The sequence below is a fragment of the Temnothorax longispinosus genome, chromosome 10 (genome assembly GCF_030848805.1).
Source record: "Temnothorax longispinosus isolate EJ_2023e chromosome 10, Tlon_JGU_v1, whole genome shotgun sequence".
NCBI lineage: Eukaryota > Metazoa > Arthropoda > Insecta > Hymenoptera > Formicidae > Temnothorax > Temnothorax longispinosus.
In genome coordinates this window covers 506,632-525,345 of record NC_092367.1, presented here as the reverse complement: position 1 = coordinate 525,345, position 18,714 = coordinate 506,632, and the positions used below count along the sequence as shown (strand labels likewise).

The 18,714-nt window shown below is 44.9% G+C and overlaps 1 long non-coding RNA gene across 2 annotated transcripts in view; it reads left to right on the top strand.

Annotated features, from left to right (window-relative positions):
* Positions 1–18,306, top strand: part of LOC139820693 (uncharacterized) — a 40,557-nt gene extending 22,251 nt beyond the window's left edge. For both annotated transcript variants that reach the window (XR_011734087.1, XR_011734086.1), the window contains exon 4: positions 17,490–18,306. This is a non-coding gene — a long non-coding RNA (uncharacterized lncRNA). The remainder of the gene's footprint in view (positions 1–17,489) is intronic.
* The last annotated feature ends 408 nt before the right edge of the window (positions 18,307–18,714 follow it).

The window sequence follows — 18,714 nt, the reverse complement described above, 5'->3', positions numbered from 1 at the left end:
AATCCATCACTCCGAACAGGTCATCGATCCTGCGTGGTGAACGACGTCCTCTCAATCGCCGCGGATGAAGAACAACGAACGAAAGCGAGAGGGACGCGAAAGAGGCAGCCTAAGTATCCGCACGAAAAGATGAAGACGGAAAAGAAAAAGAGGAAAAAAGAGGCGAAAGGCGCGAGAGAACTGTGCGCTCAAATCGAACGCGTATAATTTTATATATAAGCGCAAGTTCTTTCGACTCGAAAGTTAATCGGCCTGGTATTTGCCTGCCTAAATTATCGTTGACCTCCAACACGGTCTTACAAGACGCTCTTCTCTCGGCTACGGGATTTCTCTCGGCGCTCCTATCCTCGGGTACCTTCCTCCCGACATCGGGATGAGGAAGGCGCGCGTTCCGACAATGTTGCACCGCATAAATTGATACCTGCGGCTCCGGAGTTCCTGTGTTGCCGTCGAGCATCGACATGGGGCCGTACACCGTCGCAACGAACGAATGCACGAAGACACGAGACCAACACGCATCGCACGCTTATACTTCTTCTTCGTCTTCTTCTTTCTTCTTGCCGCGAGAACCCATCGAATTCGAGGATTGCCCGATGAACTCCGGGACCTTTATATATTTTTGCGCGCTGACGTTAACGCGTTGTCTTCGATCTCTTCCCCGCAATTTCCACATTTCTTAATAGTACGTACGACATCAAATACGATACACAAAGATATTTATTATGCGAAATATATTTACTCCGTACTGCTGCAAATTTGATTAATTATGGAAAATGATGTGTAAAGTAACAAATTGTACAGAATAAACCCCGTTTTCCAAAACATTTCTGCTTTCCAATTTATGCAGCCCTTTAGACAAGAAGAGGCTTGAAAATCAAAATCACGCCTGGGGCTTCTATCTCGAGGCGCCTTATATTTCGTGAGTCGGGCAATCGAGGTAACCATCTATCACCGTGCCGATCCTATCATCAAAAGCACAATGTAAAACTGCGAGCTTTCGGCGAACACGATCGCCTCGCGATTGCAGGGGCTGCCACGGAAAAAAGGAGACGAACACGTGTACGTACATCGCAATGAGATTCAGATCTCAAGGTCCGCGCGTTCGTGGTCCGGGATCCGGGTAAGAATCGAAACCACACATCGTCGAGTCGGAGTGAAATCGCGCGATCATGAGGCGGGGGCGGTGCGCGGTTAAATGCTGCATCGGCGGTGTCTCCCAATCAACGAGCGAAATCGAGTACCGCGGACCGTGTGCCAGATCACACAGAAGTGTACCGGGATCGGTATGCGCTTTCCGTACATGGTTTCCGCGGTACGGTCGATTTGCATAAGCGTATCGGTGTGTCGCCGCTTGCGACGAGCTGTGCAGCGCTGCGCCGCGGTGTGCTCGTCGTGTCCCATGCCGTTAATCGATTTTACCGAGCGAAAGCGTGCCTCCGCACTACGTCTAATTGGTAATTAAGGTTACGTTTACGGCTCTCGAAAGGAGTAGGCTACCGTCGAACCGGAGAGCGAACGGAAGAAAAAGAATGTGGAAGAGCGAAGTCGGGAGCGAGCGAAAGAAAGAAAGACTTCGGGTGAAGAGAAGGTGCGGAGAGAGAAAGATGGAGAGAATGGAGAAAGATGAGGACCAGAGAGAAAAGTACCGAAGAAGAGAACAGTGGACCAGTCAATATCTGTAAAAAAGAGATGTTTCCTATGAGATAAGTGGCAGATAATATCATTTAATTGTATAAAATGCTGCGGCATTCTGTCCGCAAAAATGGTCAATAATGCTCTATGGTCCATGGTCAACGATGAAAGAAATAATGTAATAAATAATGAAGGAAATAAAAGTTACTGAGCGGAAAAAAACTAGAGATTTTTGCAATGCTATTATCTAAAATGGGACAAATAATACAATACGTAATAATACACTACAATTAATACGTAATAACAATACAATACAATACAATACAATGCGTCTTTCTGGATAATAACAATGGAAAACTTGGGAGAAAAATTGAGAAGAAAATCTGTCGATACATTTAAATGATTATACTAGGTAACATATTTCAATCTTCTGGAGAAATAATACAAATAGTAATTCTAAACTCCTATGTAGGTATCCCATTTTATTTAAAGATGATAATTATAAAAAGAAACTATAGATGTAGGCAATTCGCATAATAATTTTTAAAATCTGAATATGAAAAAACGAGAATCTGCATTGTTATAATTCTTACAAAATTTGTGTTGGATATTGATATTGATAGTGATGTTAGTTTTCGTTCATTCACGAACAACTATCAACTATCATCTTCAACATCGAGATATTGAAACACGATTAAAAGAACGGTTGCGTTTATCGATCGAGATACGCGCAGGTATAATTATCTCTTTACGCTCGTACGATGCTGCTCGCGCTCTTCGTGGCATATTGATAGTCATTGATGTCAGTTCATTGAAGAAACCTCGAGCGGCGAGCTTTGCGCTCGGCTCGAGGCGCAAGTGCAAACAGGGCCGTTTTGTTAGTTCAGCCCAAGAGAGTGCTTTTCTTGCCTTCCCTCTACCGGCTCCATTGTCCGCGTGGACGTGGCTACAGTGTTTGTGTTTACGTTAATTTGCCGAGGATAATTCATCGGGGATACTCGGCCGTCCTGTTCTCGTTGTTGTTCTCTCTTCAGGTTCTTCGTCCGGCCGGTTCTTCTCTTTTCTTCCCGAGCGAGATACTTGTATATTAGCTCTATAAACGGGGATCTCTTCACGGCATCGCGGCTTCTGCTTTAATAGAAGAGGCCGCATTACATAAGCAATCGTGGATGATATTCGAAACGCCGATCACTCGTCATCGGTTTCATAATGCGATCGTTATCCGGAAACACCGCACACATTCGCCTAATCCCCGATAAACAACGTTCCCTAATCGGATTGGCTCTCTCTCAGCTCGTTTTCACTCTCGATTCATCCCGTCAAAACAGACACCACCTGTCGTGGCCGTGCCATGCCGCAGGGAAGTCATCTTTCGATCAACACTCGTTCCCGGCATCCTAATCCCCATCGTTTTTACCATCGGCCGGTTTTTAAATCCCGACCCGTATTACGCAACGAAAACGGAGCTAAGTGGATAACGGAAGTGATAAAATCTCGCGACATATATTATATCAGACGCTTCACAGCGCCTACACATTTTTGGAAACAGTAGCGCGGAAATGAGATCTCTCTCTACGAGCACAATCAGGAAGTCTTTTGAATTCACACGTATCATCGATGCAAGGGAAGTCATTACGCGGTTTTGCACGGCAACAAAATACGAGATGTTTTTGTCGGAGTCTTCGTCGCTTTGAGATTGGATTGTCTTCGTGTCACGCGCGCGCTCGCGATGCAATGACGCACGGATAAAAGGCTCGCGTTATAGGAAATCGCAATTGTCGGATGCAATTCAAGAAGGGACGCGAGGCGTAACGAGAGGAGCCACGGTAAAAAGATCGCCGCCTCGTAGGCATCGTCTGGCGCATAGGCCGATGCAAACCGAGACTATATCGTGGACGATCCACGTCGACCTCTACGAGGCACAAGTCATCTCGATTCCAGAGCTGGCCTCACTGGTTCTACCTTTCCCTTTTTCCTCCGACCAACCTTTCCGCCGCGCGTCCGCGTCCGTTTCGTTCCCTTCCCGTATCCATCTTCTTGCGTTTCGAGATGGAAGGAAAGGAGCGGCGCGTATACTTCTTCTCTACTGACTATCGTCAGGATCGCGGCCACAGAGAATTCCCCGAAATAATACGAAAAATCTTCCCCGGTTCCTACGTACGTGCGTGCGTTTCTTCATGGTGCTTCACTTCTTCACTATCACCACGCATGTGTAATATAACGCACGCGCGTATACAGAATGTAGAATACATCTGTATACGTCTCTTCGCGGGCTGGAAGGATTCACCATCGGCGCGGTCGCGTCCTCTCTCTCTCTCTCTCTCTCTCTCTCTCTCTCTCTCTCTCTTCCTGACCGCCTTCTCTTCTGATATATAGCGCGCACAAGAGATGTAGTCAGATCACGGTTTTCTTCATGACGCTGTTGCTACACCCCGGTGAACACATTCTTTCCTACGATAAATCCTCGTGGAATGTGAAACCGCAGAATAGCCGCGTGTCTCTCTCTCCCTCGCGCTACTTCTCCGTTGTCTCTTCCGCGTCTTCTCGTGTGTCTCTGAAGAGATTTCGTTCTTTCTAACAGACTTCGTGAGAAATCGTCCGGTCGTACGGGGCTGTATCGCTTTCCGTTAGCGTTAGAGTACCGCTCGAAATCTCACCAGAAAATTACGCCTCCTGCGCGTCAGAATATCTCGAAAGTTTTGGGCGAATGTGTTATAGGAACATAAGATTTATACAAAACTATAAATTGTTAATAATCGCATAATAATGCTTCAATCGCGCGCATACCCTTCGGATATTCTAAAAAGAAAGTCGATTCTAAATATATTAAAAGATTTGATTTTCAAATAAAATAATAATTGTGGGAGGTAATTTATCGTGAACATTATTTAACCAAAGCAAAAGTAGGTTAATAATTACATTGGTTCAGAAATTGTAATTCATTCGCTTTCATCACGTGCTCTGTGTGAATAATTAGGTAAATCACATGCATTTAACAGTTTAATTTTAAAAGGGGATCAGTGGAGCAGCACACTGCCGTATGTTCGAATAAATAACTCGCTCGTAAAACCAGTGCAGTTTAAAGTTTAATAAAACCAGTTTGTGGAAAAACGTAATAGACGCAAGTCGCGGTGATTCAGTTTGAAAGACAATACATCGAGAAAGAGAGAGATATAAAATCAAACACAATTCGTCATTTTTCATTAAAAACATTAACGTATTTTTGGTCAAAAAAACACTTTTTCAATTGGGAAATAGATGTAAAATATCAAATAAGTCATAACAGAGCCATCTAAAAAATAGCTGGTTTCTTATGTTTCGGAAGAATTTAGTATTGTTAAATTGATTGAAAGTCTCTGTTAGGAATCGGTATTTCCAGAAAGCAGCTAAAAATCTATTTTTCTCTTGCGGTGTCGACGACATCGAGTTTGAATTCGTGGGTCACGTTTCTCCGAAAATAAACCGTCTCTCTCTCTCTCTCTCTCTCTCTCTCTCTCTCTCTGTCTCGCTTTCTCTGCCTCTTCTCTCCCCTCACCTCACAAGGATGCGGAACGTTGGAAATCGCACCTTTCCCCTCGTTGCTGTATGCAAATCTCAGGCAGTGATAATTCACAGGGACCGACCGATCGTGCATCTCGTGCATCTTGCATCGCCGTGGCGAAAAAAAAGGCGAAGGTAGAAATGGGACAACGAAGTTCCCGAGCGATTGCCTCGTTTTACACCGCGTTCTCTTTTCACGTTTCGGATTTCCGTGGGAATCTTTTGTTCCGCGTCGCGATATGTCTTCTGCTCAGCACGACGCCGTTCGCGTTCGCTAATTAGGAAGTGCGTCCATTCCGGCGTCGCGTTCCGGTGAATTCGGTATGCGCACGAGAACGGTTCTGCCTTACGTAAATTCGCGTAATTAACGTATATGGGATTGTGGATGGATGCATGATCACGCGCCGTGATCGGCGAAATCGATATCGCGATCCGCGGATAGGACAGTCCTCTCATTTTTGTCCTCCTTCCGAGTCCGGTCGCGACGTAACGAATTAACGGCCCACCGAGTTAATTACGAGCGAAAGCGGCACGCGAAACCGCATCGCGACAGATTGAGATGGTCTCTCGCTGCAATTGCGACACGTGCGATCATGTTTTTTCTTTTAAAATGCTCATTTTTTCGAAATTAAAAAAAAAACAAGAAACGTTATAGCGTTCTCAACGTTTTCAAATTTAAATGCTATCTTAAAAAGCCACTAAAATGATTAAATTAAGATTTCGAAAAATTATATTTGTTCATTTTAATACAATCATAGAATTTGCATGTTTTCGATGAGATAAGCTTCAATAAAAAGATGACAATGGCGCCGTGAAGACTTTACAGTCTTCGTCCGTGCAAACGCAATACACACTTTATGACTGCTGATTGTTATACCTCAAGCGCAGCGATCAGTCGCATTAGCCAATTGGCAGTCCACGCATACATCGAGAGGCGACTGCGGTTGCATGAAGAAACGCGCTCAGATATTTCGATACCTCTCATCGGAATACACCCGCGGAATTATGATTAACGCCGGCAGTTCGTACGCAGGGTGAAACGCACGCGAGTCACCTACTCGCAATCAGATGAAGAAACGAGAATCCACTTCGGAAAATGGATATAAATATAAAATTATATAACGTAGCAATTCGTAGAAATTCACGTCATGCGTCGCATGACTTGTCCGGAGCATTAATGAATCCGCGAACAGCGCGCATATTTCATTGCAACATTATGCAACGGAATTAATTCGATGCTGGGAACTGCCGTGATAACTCGCACCGACAGCCTCGGATGGAAATTAATTGTACGGCCATTATTTCGGTGGAATTTATTACGCGCGCTTTTATGGCGCAACCCAATTTATCAGAAAATCTCTAATCGCGCACCGATTATTCGATGTATTCCATATAAAGTGACTAAACCTGTCTGTGACCCCCTTGTCCGCATTTGGTAGCAGTTCTGTGCTCTTTCTAAAGACACCAAGTTTCCCTTTGACTTCGAACATTGTGCAAACCTTCAATCGCGAATTAAACCTCAGACCCAAGTATTTAGATTAGAAGACACTTTTCACACATTCTTTCCCTTTTTAAGTCACAAATATAGTCTGCTTTCGTAGCTAAATGACATCCATCGCTTTATATAAGACAGCCCAAAAATATAAATAAAATAAAAATATAAATAAGAAAAAATTAAAATTTTAAAAGAAAAAGTGTATCCTTCAATAAATTATCTTTTTCTCCACGCGGGAGAATTTATAATATTGAATTACAAATATATTGAATGTTGAAAATTAAAAGTGTCAAGCTTCAAAGTTCTGTTAGCTCAGATAAGACCTTGTCTTATTAATTACAAATTAATTTTAATAGAAATTAAATTTCAAGTCTGTGCTCAACGTCGTACATAAAGATCTGCTAATTGCGATCGACGAGGACGGTCGATTCAAATTCCTCGCTTAGCGAGGATCGACTTCGTATTTCAAGTATCCGCATAACTGATTTTCCCATTTGCAAGCTCATCCAACGTGTCGAATAGACGCTTTATTTCACCATAACGGCATGCAATTAAATTCGGATAGCGAACGGAGCGTTACGTGCGAGGTCAACCGCGCACATAAATCCGTTTCACCGGAAACGCCCTCCCGCTCGTCCACCTAACGACCTGAGGAACCCCTTCGAACGATCTCGCGCGCGAATTTGCCTCTCTCGATCTTTTGCCATCGAAACACGCAACAGGCATCGCGGAGAAGGGAACGTATTACTTGGGGAAGTCGATCGGGAGAACTCGATCCCCGTCGTTTCAGCGGTATCGTTCCATAATCCGGCACCGTAGGCGGTATACGCATTCACGCACGCACGTACGCACGCACGCACGCACGCACGCATGCTCGCATGCACACGCGTGAACGCGAGGCAACGAGGTATATTGCACCTGTTCGCACATTCGAGCAATTCGGCCGCGCTTTCGCAGATGCGTCTAGCACTAACATAAGAAGTCTGTGTGTTATTCTTGCACGTGGTTCGCACAATCACGACGCGACGGGGATAAATCTATCAACGCCACGCCGGAATGTTGCTGTAAAAGGCTTCCTTTTTTCACGCTACTTCATGCTCGCGATATACTTAACGAAGTATGTCGGTTTCTAGAACGCCAATCTCTTAACAAAAATCCAATAATAGTAAATGGAGATCTATTTGCGAAAACGAAAAACTCGGCATTAATTAAAGACAGAAAGAAAGCATGGACATACTAATTATAATTTTTTCTTAATTATTAAAACTTAAGTAGATTACTACTCGTCAACGAACAATTGCTTGTTTAACTGGAAAAACAAGTTCCATACGTATTTCGACATCGCTGCATCGCGGCAACGATGTATCTTCTGCAAGAGAAACGTGCATGTGTTAAAATGAATTTCAGATGAATATTATCCGCTTGTTCGATTTGTTCCACAGTTTTGATAGGATCGACAGACAACTGGATATTTTCCTTCTTGAATTAACCATTACGCGAAGCGACGACGTTACTACGAGCGAGCGGGCAAGTTTCGCGCGGAACACGGGAGATGTATATTGTCAGATGTTCCCGCGCGACGTATCGCTCTTTTAAAAGTTCTCCCAACTTTTGCAATTTTCCCATGTTTGGCGACGGCAAAAAAAACATGGGATCGTAAAAAGGCATCGCTTACGTCACCTTTGTTATGCGAAACCTGTAAACGCCTCTGCATACCGGCAATGCAATTTCGCACAGGAGCGAACTGAAAGCCGCGCGGGACTAATCTCTTATCCGCCGGTGATTGGTGCGGCGCGGCGTCCCGATGCATTATATCGTCATGGCGTTATTTATTGCCGGCGTAATGCCACCGGCTGGGTTAAGATATCGCTCTCAAATTGGACGGCGTGTCGTCGTCCGCGCGGCGATACGACGCCCGAGAGACTTTTCCGTCCGTTTTACGCGACCTTTTTCCCCGTTGCTGCTGTCGCGCGAGGGGAGATAGAGTGAACGAAAGAGAGTAAGAGAGAGAGAGAGAGAGAGAGAGAGAGAGAGAGAGGGGCAGCGGAGTGGAGAAGCTGAGATTAATTGCCTATCGGCCGTTTGTCTCGAAAGTCGGGCTCGCAAGGCCCGAGTTTCTACGAGGCCGGTTTGTCCGTCGCCGGACAGGAATATCGTGAACGCGGATCGCCGCTCTCTCGAAGGACCTGCGCGTAATTATTGCGGCGCGGCGCGGCGCGGCGCGGCGCGGCGTGGCGTGGCGCGACGCGCTGCCAGGCTCTGAGGAATGACGGTAAAAATATCTACTTCATTTCGCGATTTTTCAGAGATACTGTCGCGGGAATGGTGGCCAATCGACAGACGAGTGCCGCGCACTATAATTACCGTTGATTAGATATGTAACTTGGACGACTAGATATTTCTTTATTTTATTCCCAAGTCTACGTGATGAGCTATGAATAAGTAAGTATCTCTAGGAAAAGGAGCAAAAAGGTAGTAAGATATGTAATTACGCAGTATCGGGCACTGTGTTGAGGCGAAACCAGCTCGCGTTATGATTGTTGTCGCCCAATTAAACGTACAAGGGCCCCGGGCACAAAGCGAGCGGGGGAATCGCGGGACTGACATTAATGCAAACGTAATTATCGCCTCGCATGAAGGAGAGAAGGAAGAAGAGAAAGAAACGGCGGAGGAACAGCGAGGATGAGTGCAATAAAAAAAGAAAGGTTTTTCTACTCTTTCCTTTCCTCGAGGTGTGAGGTGGATAAGGTTGCGATGTGACCGGTGCGGCCAAAGTATTACCGCTCCTCGTGTTACTCGCCGCGTTGTATTATCGCCGTCTCGCGACTCGCGAGCAAATCGCAAACGAGCATATGCCAAGCCGTGAATCGCTTCGCATACATACGCACACGCTAGAAAATAATTAAGGAAACGCGCTGGCCAGTGCTTCTCTTTCTCTCTCTCTCTCTCTCTCTCTCTCGTCTTTCTCTGTCTTTCGACTTCTCATTCGCGTCTTGTTCCACATAGTCATTATTTTTGTGAGGCAACAACCGCGACACATGTCAAGATTCTTTATAGCTTCACAAAATTATTTATTACAAAACATTTGAAACGAGATGATTGCGGGATCTATCTCGTTTGACGAACGGCTGTTCGGACCCAGAAAGTTTTGTAACTTGTTTCGTAATAATTTCTAATTTAAATGTTACAAGATCATTTATCGTACTAACGCGTAACGTTAATGTACCCATAACACGCGTTATTGTCAAAAGTCTGTGATTAACGGATCGATCGACGTTTACGCGATCGCTGAAGCCCGCGCGCGATTTCGTGCAGCTAATAGCAGGACTCGTGTACTCCGTGTACCAATTTATGCGCTTTGAATTTAATCAACGCACGCGACTTACTGGCGGCACCTGCAAATTTTGGGATATTAGATGCAAGAATTTTTGCAGGAGGCAAGTCGTCTATATGTATAATGTGCATCCCGTTATGCATCCCGAGAGCCTACGGCCAGCCATGTTCGTAGCAGGTGCAGATTGCAGCTATTAGAATTAGGAGCGGGATCATGTGTGATTCGGTTCAGGCGGCACTCGTTCGGCAAGTCGCCCGCGGGTACGAAAGTGCATCCTTGAAAAGGATCCATTAGCGCGCAAAATCCACGGTAAACGTTAACTACGGTAGAACGTTCGATCGAAAATCCAAAATTGTCTATAATCGCAGAGATTGCTTTTATGCGACTCTTTCTCTAAAACGACATAATTATCAAGATAACGAAACAACTTATTTTTTTGGCAGAGAAAAAGAAAGAGAAAGCGCGCGCAGAATTCTTTGAAGGATCCAAATGAAAAATTACAATGTTATTATGGGACAATTGTTATTTTTCGAAGAAATATCCGAAATTTATATTTCACACTAATAATAAATCAGCCTTGAAAATTTATAAACCGGTACTCTGTTTAATTTACTTCGTCTTTGTACGTTTTGAGGATTACGAGATTTATATCGAATTAACAATTTTGTGTTAGTAGTTTCCTCTTCCACCCTCAAGCAGCGGATTTTACCGGGGGGGGGGAGGTGGCGCGCGATCACCCCAAACTGCTGTGTGTTTAATGGTCAAACGCTATTATTCGGGGATCCGAGACTAACGAGGGACGACCCCGTGAGATTTTTTTCTGCCCTCCACGCTTGTCTCTTCCCTTCCCCCCCTACTCCGACGTAGAATCACTCCTCTTCTCTTCGTCTTATTGTTGCCCCTTCTTCACTTAAGTCCTCTCCATTTTTTCCTCTTTTTCTTGCTTCCCTTGTCCCTTTCCCTTCTCTCGTCACCGTACTTCCTCCGTGTCTTAACGGAATCCACCGCACACGCACACGTCGTCATACTCGGCTTTTCTCGAGCGTCTCGATCTTAATCTTCCGCGCGAGGAATTTGAGAACGTTGCGCTCGCTTGGGGTTCTTAAAGGGAATGCCGGTACCTCTCGAGTGTTCGCCGCGCATCCGACACGGCCGTTGCCCGCCTTGGAAACCGGTAGCGTGGCCGACTCATGCGGCTTTTATTTCCGCCGCAATGAAGCAAACGCGTCTTCGTCACTTTTAAAGAACTATACTCGATTTACTGTGAAATTGATAAAATGGTATCAACATATAGGATCAGAAATTTTTCGATATTGTTACTATAGTTTACAATCACGCATGATAACTCGTGTAATATGCATTTGCATAAAACTCTATATGTGTATTAAAATATACAGTGACTCACGAAATCGATCAAATCATAGCATTGTTATGAATTTCTTTGGAACAGTTCGTAGTTGAATAAAGATATTTTTAATGTTTCTTATAATTAGTATATATATATTATAGTTGCTGCTAGTACGTCTCGAGATATAATAACGTACAAAGTGCTGGTGGTAAATAAAACCAGCGCGCATTTACAATAATAGATTGTACGCGTCGTGAAGAAGAAATCACCGATTCGTTATCAGGAAATATTTAATCCTCCGTCTGTATACGTGGGTCCACGGCGTCCGAGCCAAAATAATATCTGCTCGTAACTGTAAAACTAGCAAGCCTGCCAGAAAATATTAAATAAACGATGTTTATCAAAATGACTATAGAATCAACTACAATGTAGACAGATATTTCATAAATTTTTTCACATTTTTTAAAATACTTTAAAGTAGAGAAAAATAGCGTCAAACGTGACAAACCTACATATACATTCCGAGAGTGCAAAACAAAACGTATACAGATGGAGGGTATAAAATCTTCCGTTCCCAGCATTATCAATTCTTGATCGATGTATTACGGTTTTCCGTCGCTTGAATAATATTAGATTGAATAAATCTCTTTAATTAAACAAATATTCAAATTTTCATTAAAATTAAAATTAAATAATGTTTAATAATTTAAATTTGCTATAAACAATCTAATTGTCAATATCAGCTGTATATAACATGTATGATGTTATAATATCTATATGTAATAAATTAGAAGATAAAATCAGTTGAGCAATAAAAATCAATATTGCCTGAGCTATATAAAAATGATTAATAAATCGACTCTAATTAATTTCTAGAATATATTATTAAAATATTACATGGTAAATACATACACTTATACAAGATGAAAACGTGACATAAAGAGTAATTCACATAAAGTGATGTAGCTATGATTTTACTCGATTGTACTGCTGTACAAGTACTCATCGCAGCTTGTGCAAAGTTGAGTGCAAAGATAAAGTGATGTAGAAATTTCTATGATTTTACTTGATTTACTGTTGTACAAGTACTCATCGCAACTTGTCCAAACATAGAATATACTGTAATCTTTAAAATATTTAGAAAAGAAATGCATTAAGCTTGGTCATCATTGAAAAATCTTTCTAACATGTACACTGCAAAAAAATTCCGATGCACCGTTATTATCACTCACAAGAAAACGGTTTTGACGTTTTTGCACTGGCCCTCCTATCTTCGATCATTACCCATGTGCCGTCGTTCCAATTATATAATTTATTTCCATTCATTCATTAAAAGGGGTTACTTAAAGTATCTTTAGAGTCCTCGAAAAATTTACGGAGAAAGCAAAAAAGATATTAAGATACCCCACAGCATAACTTACCGAGAGAATCCACCTGGCGTAAAACAATATCAATCTGCGCGCATATAAATTGTTTTGCTATAAACCGACCGAATCGTAACGTAATAACAGCAAGGGTTAGGTTAAGAGAGCAAGCAAAATGTACGTGTGTAATCGCAGATAAAGACGAGCTTCTCGTACTTTCTCGGAAGGTCCACAGCAAATTATTTCCCCCCGCGTGTCCTCCACGACGGCGGTAATCGTTCGCGCTCGTTACGGGCAAACGCGCGCATAACGCCGCGAAAATCGGGCATAGGGGGGAACGTGGGACACGCTCGGTCACGCAAGACGATCCGCGAAGAGGGCAACGCGCAACGAGGGGATGGGTACGGTAGACCGAGCGAGCGAGCAAGTCCTCTCCGCGGAACGCGAGCGCGGATGGCGAGAGCGTGTGCACACGAAGGCCATGAGTAATAGTAATAGCTTTTAAATTGTCCCTCGCTTTAATGGCAAATAATATCCGTGCTGTTTCGCCAACCCTTTTTTCTTTCTCCCGAGAATCCCTCTCACTCTCTCTCTCTCTCTCTCTCGGGTCCACTCGCTACCATCTTTTTGCCCGAGCTCTTCCCGCCGCTCTTCTCTCCTCTTCGGTCTCTTCTCTCCCGTCGGCTTCGGCATCCTTCCGCGAGCGAGTGCCGGGCCTCACGGGTCCGGGTCCCAAGCTGGTTCACGGACGCCGTTCTGGATACCGTCGCGACACATCCAGGAGCGAGCGCGACACATCCGGCGCTCCTCGCCTCCTCCTCCTACTCGCCGTACGCGCGTACGAGGTCGTGTGTACGCGGCACGAAAGTGCGCGTTTTTGTGTGCGAGAGACGGGGTACATACGACGGTGGCGGCTTTTGTCCGATGATGCTGGCAAAAAGGGCGTAATACGCGGCCTTCCGAATGCGCTCCTTGTACGTTATAAATAACCGCGGCTGCAAAAAACGCGTGCGCGATACGAAATTGCGGTCTGCTAGAGATTGTGGCTTAAACCACGGCCCCGATTTACTAATAGCCGAGCCTGACTGACGCCCGGCCGTAATTTACGACAGCCTCGCTGTCGATGACAAAGACACGCCACATATCGAGCCACTCGCGCATCGACGCGTTTTTTGTAAATGAAGAGTTTATCGCGGTAAAGTATTATCTGCTCGCAAATGTCGTAAATAAATTAAAATTTATACCTGAACTTTCTTAGTTCAGCTCTTCTTTCCGGATTAATCTGTTTTTAATATTCTACATCCTTAACCCTTAAAGGCTACACCTCAAGTCTCAACCACTTGAGACTCTTCAAAAATGTATGTTTTTGGAATTTCATATATAATTCTTTAAGATTTGGTTGATTAGACTCAGCTTTATACGCGATCAAAGGTCCATATGTGGACCATGTAGTTTAAGGGTTAATCGTCTCTAAACACTTAAACGCTACGTAAGCATTTGAAAATTTCTCAGATCTTATAAAGGGATGAGAAAGCACAGAGAGAGGAAGAGGGAGAGAAGCAAATCTAATTTAATAAATATCCGATTAAATAAATACTCTTCCGCGAACATTGTCGCGAGAGACCGAACTCTCTCATGCGAGCCGAGCATTAGGCAACGTCCTCGCCGCCGCGTCCGCGACGCGACATTACGGTCGCGCGCGTTTCTTGCGTAGATCTGCGCGAATGCGCCCGCGTGTCGACGTGTAATACGCGCGAACGGTTTCTTGCGCGCATCACGATGCACTCGCAACGGCACGGTCGCATCCGCGCGACGCTAAGACCGAAGCGAATCGTCGATCGAGTGGCACTGGGAAACGCGGCTCCTTTGAACTTCTCGCACGTATATGCTCGCGCCCCGTGCATGCGAGTTCACGTGTTACGAGAAATTTTCTATCTGTAATAAAACGCGGATTATCGCGGATTTTATCTCTAAGAAATATCCATTCGATTCTTCTCGTTAAGTTTGGTATTCTCACGCGCGCTTCAACGTTGCCCCACATTTTACTCCTTGCAGTTGCGTTGAATTCCTAGTCGGGAAAGATATGCTCAAGATCGTGAAGGTATGTTCGGTAAGAGCAGAAGACGGGGGAAGAGGGTGGCGCGAGTCGTGGGATGCGCGTGTGGGCAGCCCCTCTCCCCCTTCGGTACTCATTGTCTGTAACTTCGAATGCCACGTATAAATATTCAGCAATTGCCACAGCGCGACTGACTAAAACGGGGTGGTGGCAAGGGGGCGTATGGAAATCCCTATCTGCACTTGCCCCGCGGCCCAGATGCGTTTCCCGACATGTCGATACCACCGCGGCACCGACTCGATATCTCGCACTCGTTGCACGTAACAGATCGTGCACGGGCTAGCTTAATTGAAACAATCGATTCCGCCTGCTTATCGGTCTATATTTATTCACGGCGATTCGCGAAAAGACAAGCGAAGAGGAAGACGAACTTAGAAATGGAACTTCTTGCATGCTTCTTCCTATTGAGAAAGTCATTAGGTATTTTAATAAAAATAAAGAAATAAATAATTTTAACATCCAATGGTATTTGACAAAAGAAGAAATAGTGAAACAGCGAAAATAACACTAATTAGTCGCGGGAGTATGAGAAATTTCTGTGGCGAGGCGCGCTTAAATGATGTCACGCGATACACAGAGGCGGAAGCGAAGAATGAAACGGCGTGCCAAGTACGTACGTCGTAACGAAGAAGTGTGAGGACGCGATAGAGCTTCCGATCTCGATTTGACGGGCATGCGCGTGGTGTGTTAATAAAAACCTTGGACAGGTGCGGAAACCACCTCCGCGTTCCCCTGTCGCAGGTGGGAAAAGAAGGGAAAAAGATGCGAGTTTCGAGAGCGAACGATGCGGTGAGGAGCCGCGACGAAGAAAGAGAAAATGAAGGAAAGAGAGAGAGGGAGATACGAACTCCCGCGGCGCGAGCAAAGCTAAAAAATGGCCCGGGCCCCGGGTGAACCCGTGGGCCCCGGTTGAATGGTCAGCCTGAAAGTTAAGCCACGAGAGAAGTTCCACGTGCGTGCGTACGTTGCGTCACGTACGTTGGCACGTTAAAGCTCAACCACGCGCGCGTTCCTCGCGCGCGCAATACGTGTGAGAGGAGAGCACCGTCTCATATACGTACACACTCGCGGGGGTATGCACAAAGGGTATGCTCTTAGCGACCGGTTCGCGGCCCCCTTAATGACTCGTAATCACGGAACGGTGATGTCCCTGAGTTATGACGCGCTTTGCCCAGGGGGGAGAGGATGCACGCGGGCGAAAAAGAGGGTCCGATGTGAGGATGAAAAAAGCGAGAGAGATACACTTGAAGGAGGAAGAACGGAAAGTCTCTCTCTTATGTAACACCCACGGGGGTTACCGCTGCATCGTCACTCTCCTCTCACCTCGTCCTCCTCCCTGCGCGGGATTTACGAGCTTATTCGAAATCCAGATTCCCCGCGAGACGTGGTCGTTATGACCCTCACTGTGCTCTTTCTCTCTCTACCATGCATATGTGAGCTTAATTTCTTTCTCTCTGTTACATTCTCTGTTACATTCCTTTATACAGGTTCTCGTTCCTTCGCACTTATTCCCTAACGTAGCTTTTCCTCTCTCTCTCTCTCTCCCTCCTCCCCCCTTCTCCATTTCCGTGTCCTTACGGATTACAGCGATGCATTTAAAATATCACGAATAACGTTAATAAACTCATCGTATGTCTGTTTTATTATCGCTAATGCTTTCATCTTAAATGAGTCATGTTATGCACATTTTCGTCGCTTTGGGAATAACTCGATCTCGGGACGCACGTAGATATTGTGAATTAATCACCCGGGGGTTGATTTATTACCCTTAATCCACTTAAACAAATTCGTTCTTTAATCGCGTCTTTATCTATCGCATCTGATCTCCGCGCTCCCCACTCATCCTCTTCGTCATCCTCATGCGGTACCATCGTTCGATTATTTCGCGTAGTGCCAAAAATGCCTTGTCAGACGTTACTGCCGAAGACGTGCGTGACAGTATCACGACTTACATCGAGGTAACCAGTTCAACATATTATTCTTAGCTAATTATTGTGACAGTAATAACTAATAACGGTTAATGCAAAGGTCTCGTTTGTTACGGGGCATTTACGTTTCGCGACGCGACACGCGCACGACGTCGAGGCCGCGAGCCCAACAGGTCGATGATACAAAACGATCGTCCCCGACACCGATAGATCGCGCGGAATCCCGCGATCCGGACGGCTACACGACATAAATCCCGTAAAGGTGGTGCCCCGAGCTTCACCTTTTGCCTCAATGATTTTTTCTAACAGCTGATCCTCATTCCTCTCGTTTTCTGCCTTTACCATTCCATTGCCGGATATCGCACACTGCCCGTCGGTTTTACTCTCGTCCTCCATCTCGCCTCCTTTTCGACCATTCACCACCACCTCCGGCAATTCACCGATTACCGGTCCCCACCCACGCGCGCCATACGGCGGAATCACTAATGACTCCACCGTTTATGAATACGGATTATTCGGGCGAGATCGGTACGGTAAAAGATTATCGCGGATGCGAACGGCCCTTTCGAGGTAAGGACGGTGAAGAAAGAGAAAGAGTTGGGGCACAAAAACGTCAGAGTTATTTTCCATCTCCACGCTTGTAGGAATCTCAATCTTTTCTTTCTTCTACTTCTTCAACTATACGTTCTGGCTTTCTTTTTTCTATTATACGCTCGACCCTTTTGCTTCCAGGACCGATGACTAACGCGGATCAAGGACCTCGATTCAACGGACAACTCGTTCCAAACACTGTCTTTCACCGTCCATCACCGTCAGATACTTTCTTAAATAAACTCCAACTCTCTGTGTGCGCGATGTCCCCATAATAAATATTAATGTGTGGTTGCTTTTGTAAATTATTTCAAATCAAATTTATTTTTATGTTAAGAAAATTCTGTAAAACAAATTCCCGCAATGCTGGAGTCTCTCATAGCTTTTAGTTCTGATAGAAGTGCCGGTATACAATAACAGCATTTCGTATTGAGAGATCTTCAGCTTTCAACATTGTCGAGGTATGTAAAATTTCCGACTCGCGTTACCGAGAAAATACATTAAATATGACTTTCAAATAGAGCCATTATGGACGCCAATACTTTGATGACGCGGCCCGGGACCCGGGACGCGACCACAAGGGTCTTCGCCTAGAACGAGTGGAACGGAAGTCGTGCTCGCGAGCGGAATTGTCGTAGCCTTGGTCGCTTGGTCGCAGTGTCCGAGCGAATCGGCGCGACCGGTTCATCGACTTTCATGAGTTCGTAGCGGTACCGTGACTTTCGTGTAGCGGACATTTTTCTCACTGCCGAGCGAGCACCGCGCGGCTCGAAGATGAACGAAGAAATTGCGAAAGTGGACCGTGAACCGCTTCATTACATTTCGGTACAGATGGAACTCAACTTCACTTTTTCTTCAACGACGGAAAAAGAGATTAATCGCATGCATGGCGCGCGTAGGTAAATAGCAATTAGACCATAAGTTGAATCAAAATACATGCGAATTGTGAGCTTCTGCGAATAGATACAATAAACGAAAAAATTTGATTAATACATGTTTCGCCAGTAATGTTTCAACATTTTACATTACAAAATCGCGCACGTGATGAATCAATGTAATATACTGTCTAAGAATCGATACAGTTGATGGAATAGTTCGTAACATTGCAAGGTGTAAATATCTCGATATATCGATAATGCATGTGTCTCAACAAACGGTGAAAAATAATTTCAAATCCCATCGAGATGTTAATGACATCGACGCGTTAAAGTCCACCGTCGTGTTTCGAAAGATGCATTACGAAAGCTTAGCGCTAGATTAGATTCCACGGCATGACGAATGGCGCGAAGCGGATAGAGGAGTACTATTGGCCGGATGGTTTCCCACAAATCTCTCGCCGTGCCAGTTGATTAAGAGAGTCGCGGCC